The sequence below is a fragment of the Cupressus sempervirens genome, chromosome 5, assembly GCF_028749045.1.
Source record: "Cupressus sempervirens isolate cs-2001-9-10 chromosome 5, ASM2874904v1, whole genome shotgun sequence".
NCBI lineage: Eukaryota > Viridiplantae > Streptophyta > Pinopsida > Cupressales > Cupressaceae > Cupressus > Cupressus sempervirens.
The window spans coordinates 559,128,999-559,148,100 of record NC_143122.1 but is presented as its reverse complement, the minus strand read 5'-3'; the positions used below and the strand labels follow the sequence as shown (position 1 = coordinate 559,148,100).

The window sequence follows — 19,102 nt, the reverse complement described above, 5'->3', positions numbered from 1 at the left end:
AATCTATGATGCAAAGTATCTATTGAGATCTAAAGACTTCTGAAAAATGCAAAGGAATGAACATGTGGTAATACAAAGGATGATGATGGAGGATTCTATCCCAAGGTATAAAACTATGATGAGATGAGTGAAAAGCGTGTGAGGAAGAAGAATGATCTAATTGTAATAGCTCTAAGTCGTGAGTTGGATAAGACTAAAAATAACTCCACTTTTTGTCTTATGTTATCAATCTTGCACTCCAACTCTTCTTGTAATGTGTTTTTAGTGCCTTCTTTCTCAATTCAATCTAGCCTAGCAATCCTTGCCTATATGGAAAAATAACTATATTGATAACTGATTGATAGGGGTGGTCAGTATGGGCAGGTATTAACAACTGAATATAATCAAGGAAATTTTTTTTTTTGTTTTCCTTTGTATCTATCGCCATTGTAACGTCCACCTCAAGAATTGCAACGGGGTTGTTGTAGCGGTTACGCCATCTACCATCACAATTGTCTGGGTGTCCATCATAATTGTGACGTTTGCCACAAGAATTATGACGGGGTTGTTGTAGCTATGACGGCAGTTGCTGTCGTAATTTTTGAAGTTTCTATCACAATTGTGACATCGACCACAAGAATTGTGATGGTATTGATGTCACAATAAAGTGGTCAACTACCATCATAATTTTTGGTGTTTTCATCATAGTTGCGACGTCATCCACAAGCATTGTGACGGTGTTGATGTCACAATTAAGTGGTTGCATAGTGATGGATAGGCATAGTAATTGCAACACTATATGATAGATGTCATAATTTGTGACTAAAAAAACAATGATGTCTATTACTACCACAATGGTGACACATTTTTGTCATAATTGTGACACATAGCCATTGCAAATTGATGCCAAATGTATTAGTGGGCTGGTGTGATATCTTTTTTGTCTTCTTGAGTATTTTCTCCTCCTTAGCCTCTTTGATCTTGTTGAGTCTATTGATTGATTTCTACATCATTTTTTTGTCCCTTGGTACTCATAGTAGTATCTTCTAACATGTGAAATTAATAAATTAAAATATCACTTAAATCTTGTTTAGATAGCTTGGGAAATACCTTTACTTGTTGAATTATTGATTCAAATTAGGAAAGTGCATACATGTAGGCTTAGTAAATATAGATTCTTCATTTTTCAAATTAGTTACTACTATGATATGTTCATATTTCTTTAGTTTCTTGGCAAAGTCCTCTTTAGGTATATCTTCAATAATAATTGTATCTTGTTTCCCAATGATATCTCTGACCATTTTAGGTACTAAATCTGCAAATTCTAATGAAGAAATAGTGTCAACTCATCATCTTGTTTGTCAAGTTCAACATTCTTCTCAATTTGAGTGTCATCAGAATTAATTGTTTCATGTGGATCTTTGAGTTTATACACCTATCTCCATATCATCTCGATTTCATCAACTAATTTTAAATTACAAGACAAAACATAAATAGCTTGATGCTTTTGAACAAATCTACTTTTAAATTTCTCTAGTACCTCATTTATATATTCCAGTCCAAAATTAGGCATAATTTTAGCGAATGCTCTTCCTCTCATTTCCTTTTCAATTTTGAGTGCATATCTCAACCAACTATCAATTTTTGTAATAATTCATCGGGTATTTGATCTCCTATTTACGGTGGTGCACATTTGAATTTTTTCATAATGATAATTAAAGCATCCTCAATTTTCTTCTTATCTTCATCATTCATCATTTCATATTTATAATATATTAAACTTTTTCTAGACCACTACTTTCATTAAGAGCTTGGACAATTTCACCCATATTATTAAACCTTTTTTTATGATTGATAGCTTGCGTATTACTCACCTCATTAGACTCAGATGACTCATTGTCCTCTTCTTTCTCCTCTTCATCTTCTTTTAAAATTATTTTTCTTTCTCTTTGAGTTTGTCTCTTTAAAAGTTTTCTTCAATATTTGGGGCTTCTGTCTAATTTTGATTTGTCTTTGTTTGTGATTGTAGTGGCTTGGTTATCCTTTCTACTCTCTTCTTAAATGATGAAGTAGCATTTTTTTTTTCATGTGTCCTTGGCCTTGTGTTCTTTGGACTTATTGGCATTTCAAAAAGGTTTCATTTTTTCCTTTCTTGGATTGTGGCTTGGCAATAAAAATTTCTTTGCCTCTATCCTCATTTTTAGTAGCATCTTCTCCTTTGCATTCTATAAGCTATAGAGGTTGATCTTCATCTCCCTTACTGAATGCACTTTCCAATTTCTTCATTATATTATTTTCCTTCTTTTCTATTTTAGGTATATAAATATTCATTTGAATCTTCTCCTTTCCTATTTCATATGTTCCAAACTCAAGAATGGCTTGGTTAACTGGTTCATGATGTAATGCTTCAATTTCCTTAGTGGCTTGATCTATGTTAACCTCATAGTCTAAGGGTTCCAACCATGCAATCCTAGGTTTGACAACCTTCATAATAGTATTGTTTGTATCAACCAAAAAATAAACATCATCATGGTATTTTTCAACTAGTGCTAGGAAAATATTTATATCTTATTCATTCTTTCTTTAAAATTCTCAAATTACTCATTCATGAAAGTATAATTTTTTTTTCCAAGTGTTTGAATATAGTCATTAATTTAATAGATAATTGGAGTATATGTTCTCCAATTGATAGGGCCAATACTAGGGAAATAATTCTACATATAAAAGAAAATACACACTAGTAGAGAGCCAAATTTTCATGTGTTAGACCATACCACTATGATTTTTTGTATATGGTCAGTGAGTTGATGTAGCTACAGCCCAGCAAGATTATAACTATAATTTTTCTTCACAATTTTTTAGGCTAGGTCAACAATCACATAAGATATGTTGTTTAATCGAATTGATTATAATATCTTGTAGTAAACAATATATATGCCAAGTTTAAGTTTCAAGTTACTAATTGGAGTCTCATTGTACCTTGGGATTTTCTTCAATTTCATTTTTTGAGGCTATATGAAAGGTTTTCACCTTCTCAATTATAGGATAGCCAATTACCATATGAATTACAACTTTGGTTATTGGAATAGGTTCATTTAACCAAAATTTCATGTCGTGTACACAACTCAAAACTATACAAATCTAGTCAAATTTAAATTATGTAGGGAAATGTAGGGTATGTGTTAGACCCTTCTCTAAATGTTTGAATTCATCTTTCAATTTCCTTTTTTTCACACAACTAGTCATATATATCTCTCAGCTCAAAATCACAAACTTCACCAATTTTTTGGTGATAGAATAAACAAATATCATTCATCAATGAAATCCTATAGAATTGATGATAAGACACCCACCTTGTCAATTTTCAAAATGATCTAAGGGTGTAACTTGAAGTTGGGTTCTTAGAACATGTCATTCCTAATCAACTTGACTAATTTTTTCTTCACAATCTTCTTGATAGATGTTGAACTTGAGGCCATTGTAGCAATTTTAGGGCTTTATGAATACAACTCTTCACACATTACTCATTCCTTGGTAAATTCCTTATTGCACTTAAATTTCAATTCAGTTCCTTATGCGCAAATCTTTTATTTAACTAGTTCTTCATAGATTACTCAAGTTTTCTCTATGCTCTTTGAATACAAGGTAAAAAACTGAATTGCATTTTCCTATTAAGTATGAGAAAAGTTACTTTTGATAGTGCATTGGGGCATAGTAAATTTTTTTTACCTCATAATGAGCCTTCATTAATGAACTTAGTTACCACTTCAAACTTGAATATTTCATGTTATTTAGCTTGATTAATGCTAAGATGATATTATGCAACTTGGTAACCATGCTAAATGACTCTTGAAGCATCATTTTCTTAGTTAGCATGAATTCTTTAATTACAAACCCACTTGGTAAATTATGCTAAATTCTCATACTTCATATATTTTCCTTGTGCATCATCTAATATGCTGATAAGGACTTCCTTCTATTGCATTTTAGGAATTAATATAAGATATGGCAATAATAGTATAGTCCCTTACCTCCTTATACAATTTAGATAGAGGTGGAGGTTTCACATAATACATTAGATGAGATTTCACCACTTGATGTCTCATTTTATTTTGTCTTACTTATCCACTTCTTGTTCATATATTCCTGAATTTCATCCAAATTTATTGTTTCTTTACCTTTGGAATATTCTTCATTAGATGTTGATGCTCAGTTCCTTCAATTTTTCTTTAGATGACTGACCTTGTGATAGTGATAACATGTCATTTAAAAATTCCTCCAATTACCATATCTTCCTTCAAAGTGTAATCTCGTGTGATTTGTAGCAATATGGCCCTATTTTGTACATGGAGTACATTATTACCATTTATTGTAATCCCAATTGATTGTGTTACCTTTCTTCCTTGGGTTCCCATTAGACTTCACTTGTCATCTCCAATCTTAAGGCTTGTGTCCAAACTTGTTGCAAGCATAACAATACCCATTGAATGTATATTTCTTAAGTGATTGATTGAATTTAGATCTACAATCAAATTCTTGATCTCCATACTTATTTCAATGATAACAATAACCATCAAACTTGGGAATAACATTTCTCTCACCATTTTTGCTCCTACATACATTTTTGCTCTATCAATTCATAGTACCTCAAAATTATCTTCATGTTCCTTTTTCAGTACTTTCACTTATTTTATAAGGATGTAATTCTATAATAGATCCACCATGGAAGCATCCACTAATACATCTAGGCTCAAATTTGATGTCAAGTCATCATAATTATGATGATCACCTATCGCCCAAGTGGCAGTACCAGGAATTGGCTCTTGTCAGATGAGTATCAGACTTTTTCTATCACAAATTGTGATGGGAAGCTCATTTGTTCCAATTGGGATGCCTAGTGTTGTCACAATTTTGAAGAAAATAAAGGGAAAGAGTTCATCTTCAATCCATAGATATTGTGATGGTCTAATGTCACAATTATGACGGATTATATTTTGTCTTCCCTCACAAGTGTGATGGTTGTGCTACAAGGCTAACAATGATCTATCAAAAGGGGACATCATAGTGGTGATGGTATGTGACAAAAAATTTGTTGGATCGATGACCATCCATCGGAAGGGGTTGTCACAACTATGAAAAAAAAAATTTCAGAGCGACGATTGGCCATCAAACAAGCCATCACAATTATGATGACTTTTTGAATTATAAAAAAGAAAATTTGATAGTTTCAGTATTCTATTGTTAGTTCCTACCAAGGCATAGAACTCTAGAGGCATAGGCATCCCAAGGCATTTTTAATCATATTTTATTATTTCTTTCTTCATCAATTCATTCTAGGGAAATTGCCAATATGTGCATACTCCAATGAAAGGTAATATACTTATAAACAAGATACTAGTAGTACATTACAAGATTAGCAATGCACTATAGACTATACAAGAGAAGTGTCTCCTTTAAATAAATATTTATATGCAGAGCATCATATAATGCAGGGGTTTCCTTTCAAACAACAAATATTTGCAACTACTTATTGCATTTCTTCTATAGTTTTTAAAGCATTTACAACCAAGCTATTCTCTATAAATCTTCATTCATTCAAAAACATGAGAGTTTCCACCAAGCCTTTCATCTATACTATCAATATTGCTCATGTGTCATTTTGAGCTTTGAGATTTTGCACCAATATATGCTGATGCATTTGCAATGACAATAAATAAGACAAGAGTGGATGCTCTACATGTGTCGGTATGATCAAAAATGGATGAAATATTTGAATGTGCACATGGGATGAAGGACCAAGTATCATTGAGCTCTACAAATGTTTATAACCGCATTGGTCAAGATGGAAAATCTATGATCAATTTGCACATTTAAAGATTGTGTGTAGATAGTGGCATGTTGTGATGGTGAAGTTGTTGCATTGTTATCCTTGCTATCAAGGTTCAAATCTCATGGGGATGAGGTCCCCCATTTGTGGCCTCACTAGTTCATAGCTCCAGGTCAAAGCGTTTACCCCTCTTTCAAAAAAAAGATTGTGTGTAGATTAATTGAGCCAATGCCTCATGACTATGCTCTTGTAGGTATTCATCTAAAATAAGGAATCATAAATTTTGCATGCATACCATTTTAGTTGAATACCCTAAATTGGCATATCCATCTTCAACATACTTCCACATGGGATCATTTTCCTATTTCATCTATCATTGTGGACTTCAATTGTAAATTTTTGGTGGTGACAAAATGAAGAAGTAGGTAGAACAATTTGTAAAAAGCATGTGTGCAACATATGTAGATCTCTCACTAAAATGACTTCTCTCCATTATAGTTGTAGTAGGAATGAGGTACTAGACTATTTGATAAAGTTTCCTATGAAAAATTATTTCAAATGCAAGGTAAAATTATAGGAAAGTGAGCAAAGTGAATAAATTTTTATCCTACCACCTCTTACATTTTCTCCACCTTGGTTGATGTCTCTATGCACACAAACACACCCTAACTCTCCTTCTAACCTATGGGCTAGAGGACAAGCCTTGAATCAACATTTTAATATCTTTTAAAGCATGATTGACGTCATTGGAACAATATGTATCATATTCGAGATTCAAGTAATGCTTAACAAAATTACATCAAAGTTTTAAAAGAAAAGTGTGACTTAAGTCTTAAGAAAAATAAGGACCACATTGATACAATGATCACATCCTTTGGATGACATTGTCTACCAGTTGAACATACAAGATTTCTGAAATAAGGCCAAATATAACTTTTGTATTTTTTTTTTGAATTAAACAATAGATATTCAATACATAGATCATATATGTATTTAGAGTTGCACATTCTTGTTGTTAACTAAACCATTGGATGGCATACTTTGAGATAAACATGTCAAACATATCACAAAAAAAATTTTGTGTTGATTAAGTCCATTGACAATGACATGTATTAGGTTCATATAGAAGGTCCTCAAATAAATAAAGTAATTTATAAATAAATACTTATTTTCATGATCAAGAGAAATGATCCTTAATGTGAAAGCAAGCTAGAAACTTCAAATTAGTGTACTATCATTTAAACTTTGCAAGGATGTATATTCCATCTCTAAATTAGTATATTGTGACAAGGCTCATTGACAAGATGCATTGACCATGTTGACAAACAAGGAATTATGCCCTCTTGAAAACAATTTGATCTACATCCACACCTCATTAAGAAAATATTAAAAAAAAAATTCCCTATTGAATGAACATAGATCAAACTAATATTCAACAGAGGTTAATTGAAATTAGATCACAAAAATTAAATAAAATCCAGTGCTTAATTGTGTCAATGAAGAAAGTGGTATCCCAAAGACTAGAAATGTCTAAATTATCATATGGAAAAGGCACAAGTACAATGTTGTGCATCTCTTCTTCAAGCTTATACATATATGCTATACTAAAGCTACAGGTCAACAAGAACATAAGTATAGCTTTATTGATGAATCCCACCCATTGTAATCATTGTCACACATTTAGAATCTACCATCAATTAGCATTAAAAAAATAGATATCCATTTTCTTTGACTCACCAAATTTGACCCTACCTTTACAAGGTTGTGATAAATAATGTAACTTGTAAGGAAAGAATTTTTCAAAATCCAAAAGAATTTTTCATAATCCAAATTTTATGCCCAAGTACAGAAATGCACAATATACTAAGGTGGTATCTTGTAAAGAAAAACATGAGCATTTTAAGTAAGGAATATTCCTCAAACAAAGCATTGACACAATTAAGGAGAAAGTTAGGTATATAACTTAAAAGTTTAAACATAGATTACCTTGACACGAGAGAATAGTAATGCAAGACTATAAGTATTGGCAACTACCTCAAAATTTGCTAGTGTATTTTTAGGGTATATTGCCAAAGAAAATGACGAGGAAAGAAAAAGTGTCATTTGACATCCACTCAACCATAGAGAGCTTGTTTCTTAAGAGTTTCAAAAGTAAAAACAATATTTCAACCCTAAAGTTAAAAGTTCTACCACATCATATGAATGGGGAAAATAGAAGTCTTTCAAAGAGAGATGCCAAAAAAGGTTTAAGACATATAATATGTAGAGTATACTTATTGCATTCTTCATAGTTTCCTTGGAGAAATTTCCATCAGTTATAGCATATAGTGCAAGAAGCTTCAAGGTATGGGTTTGGGTAGGACTTGGATAAATTGTATAGTGTTTAATATTAGCATCACTTTTTGGTCCATCAACCTCTTGGGGCATGTACCCTATTTTCTACATCTTCTGAATATCTTTTATATCATTTTCTTGAGCATTATCTTTACTTCTATCTTCATGCTAAGATCCCTTTTCCTTTCTTAGTTTCTCAAATAAGGAAGACATTGAAGAAAATGTTGTAGTTCTTAAAAATTTCCTCTTGAGTCCTTGCACTCCTGGTGAATATAGAAGATGAGACTCAAGTTGAGGACAAGTAGAACATAGAACAAGGACAATTGAAATAATTAGATGGGCTCGAACCCTTATTTCTTTTTTTGGATGTGCTATATCTTGCAATAATTGATGAAAGAGAGCCTCTGGAAAAGCCTAGACAAGAGAGATCCTATGTCTTGAGAACCCTTGTATCTCAAATGTTAAAAAAAGAAAAGTCCAAAATTTGATTAATTATCTAGTGATGTTAGCAATAACTAGGAATATAAGGAAAAAATATATGCCTTATTATAATATGAATGATTTGGTATAGATGATATGATATGTGCAATAAGATACATTATTGCAATTGTTGTTTTCACTACAACAGTGGTTGTAGAAAGATTCTCCAATGAGACAACCATCATGTTAATAATTGGGCTTGCATCACCAACCTAAAAACCCAAAAGTTAATCAAAGATATCATGGTGGTTTCTTGCAAAGAAAAATTGTAAGAAGTTATTGTGATGAAACTCCTTTACTATCTAACATCTATGTTTTTCTAGGAAAAAATCCACTTTCTTTGTCTATAGGCATTTTTTATTCTTTCAAACAATTTCTTGGCACCTCTTTAGGATTGTATCTAAACAAGTTGAACTTTGCAATTATATTGATTGTACATATTAGTGGATATTTAATGCTATTTCATATTTGTCTAACAGCATGTGCATTCAAGAAAGGAAAAGAACTATCAAAATTATCACCTTTTTTCAAATTGCACCAGACACTCTTCAATTGCAGCCTAAAAAGACTTGTTACAATTGTTTATATCATCACTAAGATTGGAATCCTCATAAGTACAATGCATGCTCTTGCACAAAGGCCTTGCCAGATCAGACATGGCACCAACCATTTCTACAAAAGCTTGTAGTTTTGACTATTGTACAAGGATAGAAGAAATTTCAATGATATTAATTTGCATTTGAGGTTGTACCACTACATTATTGTGATCAAGATGGTTAATGAGCATGGACAATAGAAAATGGGTAGAATGGCTTGAAAATTGACCAGCAGTCAAACATGAAATATCATAAAATATTAAAATCAAAGGTGAACTTGGCATTTGGAAATAATAACTAAAATATTCACATATAAATTATAATTTAACTAGAGTATTTTGAAAATAAAATTAAAAATTCAAATGAGCAGATATCATATGTAAGCCTAGAGATGAAACCAATGAAGTTTGACTTTTGCATATTGTAATTTGCAACAAGGATTATAAATTGTGAAATTGTAAATGTTACTTTCTTTCTCCATTAAGCATTGCAAGTTATATAGAACACATAGTGCGAGTCCATTCCAAAGGGACCAATGTTTCCCACTATCAAAAAAATGAAACATAGGTTCAAGTGCATGACATATTGTGGTGGCCTCCTTTGCTAATTTGGTCATGTTTTGAAGACAAATATTTGACCAACTTTAGGATCCTCTACTTCCTCCCTATAATATTATTCAACATATCATCACACTCAAAAGAAATAATGAGAATATTTCATGAGAGCACTGTCAAACAATAGAATGCACAAGAACATCAATTATGGTGCATTCATATACCCTAGAATTTTTGTTTCTCCCTTTAATTCTACTACCTCCCAACATATCAAGTCAATTTGTATGAAAAAATTCATTTAAAATTTTATAAAATATATAATGAATCAATGTAAACTTTAGATCATTTTTTTTCACCATTCAAATTCTTCTTTATGTCTACCAATTTACAACAAAAGTTATCAAATGCAATCATTCAATGAGAAAATGAAAAATATTAGACTAACCAATTGAAAATTCACAGTCCAACATTTTAGTCTCTTCCTCCCATGATTTTGTTTTCTCCATCTGCAAAGGTATTCTAATATTTATCCATGATCACAAATTTCTTTTGCATATAACAATAGGAGGAGGAAAGCCTAGTGACTCATACATTTTCCCATCCTAGTTTCATAATTGCAATGCAAGACAAGACATGAGAAACTACCAATACAAAAATGAAGATATGTAGTTGATGGAGTCCATCTTGTGATATAAGAGGAACCTTCCCCTACATCAAAAATAACAAAGGACAAGATCATTTAATTTTCTTTCCATTAGAAAAATAGTTCCATTTGATATGAATATACAAGACAAAAATTTTGCCTTTGAAGCACAATGACCAATTGCAACCTCATTTGTTGTCAAGCTCTAACTTAATGGTGTTTCATGAGAGGCTATGAACATTATCTTTCTATGTATTGAAAACTTTTCAGTCTCCTCAATACTACTATCTTCCTCTTCTAAGGCCTCCTCCTTTGGAAATGGAAGGAAAGAGTATCCTAAACTCTCAGATATACAAATCTATGCAATTCTTGTCTACCCAATAGTAAGAAAAAGTGAGATAAATCCCAACAACATCAATTCTATAAGTAATTCAAAAGAAATCAAGCTAAATAATTTAATTATGTTATTTACATTGAATCATGCTTTCTAATATCTTTCTCTTATTTATATGATGAATCATAGAATGTGATCCAAGACATTGATGCAAAAATAACAACACAATAAAACATTATTGCAAATAAATACAAACAATATAAATACCTTAGAGAGGAATAATTTGAGGCAATCCCATATAGAAATTCATTCTTTCATACACTTCAACTAAATTTCATAAATCAATGAGTTTGACTATGGCGTACTTCTACATTGCCTAAAACAAAGAGATTTGCACAATTAGTTGTCATGCAATCATACCTATTAATGTTTAGCTTCACTTCATTTCAAGAATAGTTTAATATTCTCTAATAATCAGCAACCACATGAAGGTGGAAGCTCATTTTTCCCCACCACCCCCCTCCCCCCCCCCCCCACTGCCTGCCCCCCCTCTCCCCATACCAACATCTAAATTCCTTGTTAACATTTAAAATTAATTTATATTATTAATAAAATGTAACATTCATGAATTATCACATGATAAGATTCATTAACACATAAGTTTTATTAGAATATTCGCATTAACATTAAAAAATAAGACTCATTAGAACATTCACATGAACATTCAATAGAACATAAATAAAACATCTAGACATAAACATCAACATTATCAAATAAGTTGCATAAGTTCACATGAATCATTTATTTTTTCATTTTTTCTTTTTTTGTCCTTCCATCTATTGTTGCAAAGACATGCCCATTTCATCATCAATTTTTGTTCTCACCCATGGATGTGCACTTGTTGTCCTTTGTAGAGGAAATTCCTCTGCAATAACAAATAAAAGGGTTAAATTTTAAAAAGTTGAGACTTTAAATATTTTAAAGAAAATTTTAGTGCTCTTTACCTTATCCAACCACATCATCTTGTCAGTTGGCTTAGACCTCAAGGTGCTCATTAGGAACAACCTTTGCATCTCCTACAACTAAAATACAAGATGCTTTCTTAATCCCAACACATATTATAGTTAAATTTGTATTACTACACCAAATTCAATTTAAAATGTTTAGTTGTGTTAATAATTCAAAAATCAAAAATTGAATAGAAAATATATACGTTGAATACTAGTATCCACATTTGAATTGCCACCTCCATAGTGCTCAGCTAATGTATTAGGACTAGTAGGCTACAATCCAATGTAAATAATTAGTGCATTTTCCAAAAATATACACATAAATACAAGACAAATATTGAGAGATCTTAATCATTTATTTTAATTCACATAAATATATTCACTTAAAAATTTTAAACAAATATATAATCATTATTTTATTACTTAAAACAAATATGACAACTTATATTTTTGGAACTTAATATCATATACAATAATTGATAAAGTATTCAATTTGAAATAAAAAAGAAACAATTGACTTATTTACCTCATTGATAGATCTAGTAGAAGAACCTTGTGCACTCAATTCTCAGAGTCATTCAACTACAGTTTTATTGCCCTTTGAGTAACCTAATTTCTTGTCCTCTTGAGAAGTTTCTTTTTTTAACTCCATGGCCTACATTTTTTTCTTGGTATTATGATTTTTTTTTGTAATAAATTTCATCAAGACCAAATTTTTTATAATTTATAAATATTTGCATGTAATTTTTCATTTACTTATACTTACAATTCATGTAGCAAGTTTTGAATATCCACTCAAACTAAGCTTGTGCTACCTTTGCTTCTATTTTCTTGCTTCAATTGCCTTTTATGTGTTAGACAACCTATGCAAAGTTTGAAATATTTTAGATCACATAAGTATTAAGATTAATTATTACATAATTTCATTCTTAATATTATGGCATACCTTCTTTCCTTGGGTGGTACCATTTCTCCATCAGCTATTGTTTTTTTCTCAGTGGCATCCTTTTTAAGATTCTCCCACTCAATAATAGGAATATAGTGAGGCCGCACATAACAAGGGTCTTTTATCATTTGGATCATATAGTTTTACCTAATATACTTCAAATCTTGGCTTACTTTCTCAAGGAGCCTAAATCTTTGAATGACATTGGGTCCAAAAAGTGTTGTCATGGCATCAATGAGGTGATCCTTTAACTCTTTTGTTTGCAAACTCCACCTTTTAAGAAAAGAAAAAAAATTGTTAGATTCATAAATAAATTGAAGCTGCCTTTCAATTTACTTGAGGAAACATGATCTAGCAATGAAATAAAAATATGATACCCTATGCATATGGTCAACCCAAATATATGTAAATATTCATTAAGTTTTTCATAAATTATTTTATTCCTTGCAAAATAATAATGGGATTAGTAGTTATTTCAAGGGATTGCACAAGGGGTTAGTGCATTTTATTATGAGTATAAGATTGTATAATAAAAGAAAGGAATAATCTTTAGAGTACCTAGAAGTTGGGTTACTTTAAGGTGAAGACTATCTTCATTGCTAATGAATAATTGATCACAATTCTTTATTGTTCCTATATATTTGACATGGGTACACCCAGGAAGGTCCTCATTGCCTCCTACATAAAATAAATCCAATATTTTTAAATTCCCCCTAAGAAATAATAGTTTAAGTGAAATAAACACATGACAAATGAGAGAGAAAAAGAGTAATCTACTTACTAATAGGCATTGCCACCGCATCTATCGTTGTGGTATGTGTTGCCAAAATTGCAATCAACAGTGCCTCTTCCATTATGTTCCTTGTAGCAAACATTGTAGTGAATAAAGAATGAATGGTAGGAGCTAAAAAATGATATTGTTAGAGCACAATAAAATAATATTGTTAGAGCTATTTAAAAAAATAGTGTTCAAACAAAACACTAGTGTAGGATAGAACATGTGATGTACTTAAACCACCTGAAGTATCATCCTCTAGGGCATCACCCATGTACGTCCTCAACATCCTCTATAAAAATAACACATATGAATTTTATTTAATGAAATGAATAAAAGAGTATGCTATAAAAACCATTATTGAACTTTTGTTATAATTAAAAACTACATTAATACTTTCTATATATGTACGAACTAGGTTCATCAACCTATCCTCCATATTTTTTTATTTAGGAGTCCAAGGTTTATTTGATGCCAATTACATTATTCTTCTTCCTATAGCACGAATCATGTTTTTCACTACAGCTGCAAGATCAATAGCTAACATAAAATCAATAATAAATTCATCCAGCTCATAATGTGGCTCCTCATCCTTGTAGACTACTTTTTCATTTCCCTTATCTTGATCAAAAATCATTTGCAAGAGAAATATTATTATATCTAAATTTAAAATCAATCCAAAATAGTAGTGAAGAACAAAACATAATTAAAAAATATGCATTAACATATTTCTTGTATCTAATTTATACAACAAAAATTAATTTTATCTATTATGAAGAAGAACCATAGTCGTCATGCATATCATATGGTTGTCGATCCATATTGTAGCCCTATATTTCAAAAAAAAAATCATTGTGACATGTTAAAACACATGTGATATTATTCTAAGTTAGCAACAATAACAACAAAAAAAAATTGAAGGGTATGTTGGATGCATTAATTGGAGTTGATTTTAAATGTGTCTAGTTTATACCACGTCATCCATGATAGTGGGTTTGTTTGTATCTATATGATTCAAATTGTAATCAATAAGAATCTCTTCACCTCCACGTATTGATTTTATCACACATACAAATATGTGATTTCCCTCGTGTACCTCAAATATACAATTAGATCTCTTTTTAGTTGATGCATGTAGTGTACTATTTATAAAACCTAAAATATTCTGTGATGTTTTTGGCCTTCTATCAATGTATATAGTTACTACATTACTTTTTTCACTAACTTTTGTTTTATATAATTTTCTATAAGTGCATACCTACACATATCTTTTTTATAGCTAACAATCTACATCCAACTACTATAATCATAGCAAGGTTGGACATACTTTATCAATTCAAAAACCTTGTTGTAAGAGACCTTTATGCCATACATGGAAAATAAACCCAAACCATGTAATGAGAATGGTGTTATGCAATATATCCTCTCTCCAACACAAAAATTAGTGTTTATTGGAGGATGTTCATTAGGAACCCATTGTTTCTATAGATGTTTTTACCTAAAGGGCACATCAGAGTTGCCTTTACTCTCATCACATAAGAATGTAACCACCCTTGAGAAAGTAAAAATTTCATGCACTTATTAAATTTATTTATGATATTTTGACCTCGGGTTGATCTCCTTGATTTAGACATACTAAATGTCTCACTTTTATCTTCCATTCCTACATTTTCCTTGCTTGAGGAAGACAAATCTAACAAATACTTATTCCCTAGTACCTGCACTTGATGAAATAAGAGAGATAGGTGGCAATAAGAGATATCTTCAAATGGTAAAAGGTATTAATCTTTATGGGGTGTACTAGCTTATACCTAATTATCTATAAGGATGTTCGTGAAATGGCTTCAGGTTTCTATAATAGTAAATTAATTTTCTTATGTTAGATAAAAAAGAATCATGATACATATACTCAAAATTAAATTGGATATTAGCATCACATATGAATTATAAACAGTAAAAGGTACATGACAAGTTAATCAAATTATTCATTGATCTATCAAGAAATAGATATTGAATAGCATAGGAATTGATCACATAACTATACATTTCATTCTTTCATTGATAGTCAAAACCCCCTCCAATTTTAGCTAATCAAAACCCCCCTCCCCCCTCTCCCCTCCCATCGTTGATATTATTCTTCATCTATCTCATCATTAGGATCATCATCATCATCGACATCATCACCACCACTATCATGGTCATCATCATGGTCATCATCATCATCATCATCACCTACTCATCAATATTGTGATCAATAGAGGCATCATCATCATGATCAGTAGCAACATCATTTTCATTAGAAGTATCATTGAGTAACTCTCAATCATGATCCACATCTTCCTCTTCCTCAGTATCTTCTTCTTCCATCACATTATACTTTATCAACCATCCCCTTGGATCATGTTTAATATCAAATGACCAACCCAGTTTATGTAGAACCTTTGAGTAAAATAATCTCTCCCATTGCCTTGGAAGAACATAGGGCTCATCCCCAACTAGCTCAAGCAACCTTGTATTAGTATTAGAAATCCATTCTCATGCTAGATATCAATTCTATTAGGATCATTTAATTGAGTTGTAGTTTGTACCATTTGACGATGAAGAGAACTAATTTTGAAGGAATTAAAGTCACATTAAAGTATATCAACCAAAATTCTATTGTATCAATTTTGAAATTCTAGAGGATGTAACTCATTTCTAGATGAAATATTTGTCACTTGGAAGACTACACTTATCCTAGAATCACAAGTTCTCTTTGTGTCATCTAAATCTTTGATGAAAAATTTATAACCATTGCATAACATATCCTTGTGGTGTTTCATCTACAATAATGTTAAACATGTATAAATTATTGCATCACGAGTTCAAAAACATACAGTTGATTAAAAAAATTATAAGTACCTAGAGATCTCTTAAACCATATGCTAGATCTATTTCCTTTTGTGTAACAATTGGATCTATATTAAAATTATCTTGTTTAACCAATGAAGACATGGATTCCCATTTTAATCTATGACTAGAATGTTGACATCGTTCAATCTATAGCATCATCCAATCTTGATTATTTGTAATAAACAAATGTATTGTATCCCACTCTTTAGCAGCTATACAAAAGTAAATAGCTAACTTACAACAGATTTATTTTGAAGATTAAAAATTAGTTAACTACAATAACATCTCATAATTGATGTTAGTTAACTACAATAAAATTATTTAACTTTGAGCACTTGCTAACTTTGAGAACTTGGAAAAACATGATGGGCACGGTGAGAGAGAGGGATGGAGCGGGCGGGAATTGCAATTCGAATCACGTTGTTTTGAATCTGGAGAAAGGCGGGAGATAGGAGACCACGTCTGCAGGAGGGCATGCAGCAAGGCATGCAGCAAGCGTAGGGCAGGAAATGGAGGGGAAAGATGAGGATGCCTCAAAGGATGGGGACCCATGGGTTTTGATGCCCCATCCAGGTGAGAAGATTCCCCCTCCCCCCCATGTGGGCAGTGGGCCGTCTGGGACATGGGGACACTGGTCAAATCTATTCAGGATAAAACCATCAGGTAAATCGTCTTTCCCAAAAGTCATTAACAAATCTGATAAGGAGAAAGGTATTTTTGCTCTGGAAATCCCTAGGGAAATTATTGACCACAACATCCTAAGCATGGCGAACACTCTGGTAGGAAAATTTGTAGGGCCAAGACCTAATATTGATGTAGTGAGGACATTTACCAAGAGAAAATGGGACCTTAAAGGGCATGTAGATGTGACTGCTATGGCCAAAGGCTTCATGTCTTTCGAGTTTTCTTGCTCGAAAGATTTTTCTCATATACTATGTGTTGGGAACTGGTCTTTGGGTAGATCAAACCTAATATTGCAAAAATGGACATCCAACTTGGATTTGAACAATGATTTCCAATCTCAGGTTCCAGTTTGGTTAAGATTTCTGGAACTTCCTTTGGAATATTGGCATGAGGATGTCTTTGATGGCATAGCCAGGACCTTTGGAGAGCTCCTCTCCATTGACCCTGTCACAGCAGCTAAGAAAAGATTGAACTACGCAAGAATCTATGTAGGAGTCATCGAAGGCTAGGACATGCCTCAAGTTTTAGAACTACAATCTCGTCTGGGAAACAGATCTCAAAAGATTGACTATGAAAGTGTGCCTTTTGCTTGTTTCCATTGTAAGAAGGCTGGCCACAAGGCTGGATCATGTCCACTTTTCAAAGGAAAGAGTACGGTGGGAAAGGCTCGTCCATAAGGGGGGATAAAAGACTCTCTAGATCCCAAAAAAGAATGGAGAAAAAAAGCATCGCAAGTCAAGGCAAATGGAGAGGCAGAAGAAAAAACTAATTCTGCTCCTAATGCGCCCCAAGAGGAATCAGGGCCTCCTCGGGTGACTGGAAACGTAGGAGGGGGAGAAGAGGAAGGAGTGAAAGACGATTCAACACATCTCCCCAATGTGAAGGAATCTGAGAAAAAATCTGAGGAGATAGGTGAAAAAATGACTCTTCCCCCTCTGGATTCTCAGGAGGATGACTTGAAACTATCCTTTGCCCCGAACACCATGGAAGAACCAAAGGATGGGGAACCCATGTCCCAGGACCCTAACCCAGTGTGTTGTCCCCCCCCTTCAATAGTAAACAGAATCATAGAGAGGCTGTCTGCATCGACAATGGAAGATTTGGCAAGAATTGATGCTTGGCTGGACAAAGGACTAGAGGGAGAAGAGAATCCCTGGACGGAAGTCAGGAGTAGAAAGAAGAAGAATAGCAGGGACCCTTCTCCGGTATCTCCCCCTTCTACTAGAAGCATGGCCAAGGCTGATCTCGGCCACAAATCTAACCTAGTGGGAAGGAAAAACAAGAATGAAATCAGGAAAGAGGAAGCCAGAAGAAACATTAAGGATGGAACGCAGCGCACCATCCAGGAAGCATGTTCAGTAGTTAAATCATGAAGATCTTATCTTGGAATATTCGTGGACTCAATGGAATCCACAAGCAAGAAGTTATTAGAAATATGATAAGGGACCAAAGGCCTGATGTGTTTCTAATCCAGGAAACTAAAATGAAGAAGGAAAGGATGGAAAATATTAAGTTCAACAATAGCATGAAGGGCATAGCCTCTAACTCTGAAGGAGCGTCTGGAGGACTGCTATTACTTTTCAATGATAAGTATTTCAAAATAGTAGCTAAGTATGATGAAGATAACATTCTTTTCTGCAGAGTTCAACATTTGCACACCAATGATTCCTGTTATTTAGTGAATATTTACGCCCCCAATAATAAGAGAGATAGAAAAAACTTCTGGACCAAAGTTGGTAATATGGTGCAAGATTGTGACATTAAGAAAGGTATAATCATGGGAGACTTTAACACACTGCTAGAAGATAAAGAGAAAAAGGGAGGTATGCCCCCGGATTGGGAAAGTAAACAGGATATTTCTAACTTCATAAATAATTTGGCCCTTATGGACGTTGAGCTTAAGGGCGGATCCTTTACCTGGTCAAACAAGAGAAAAGGCCATGATTGCATTCAGGTTAGGCTGGATAGAGCTCTTATATCTTCGGACTGGCTTCAATCCTTCAGCTGCAGACTATCTTTGCTTCCCAGTATTGGTTCGGATCACTCTT

At 32.6% G+C, this 19,102-nt stretch overlaps 1 pseudogene; it reads right to left on the bottom strand.

Moving 5' to 3' along the window:
- Positions 1-417: 417 nt before the first annotated feature.
- Positions 418-10,068, bottom strand: LOC149557159 (protein SEMI-ROLLED LEAF 2-like; annotated as a pseudogene).
- Positions 10,069-19,102: the final 9,034 nt, after the last annotated feature.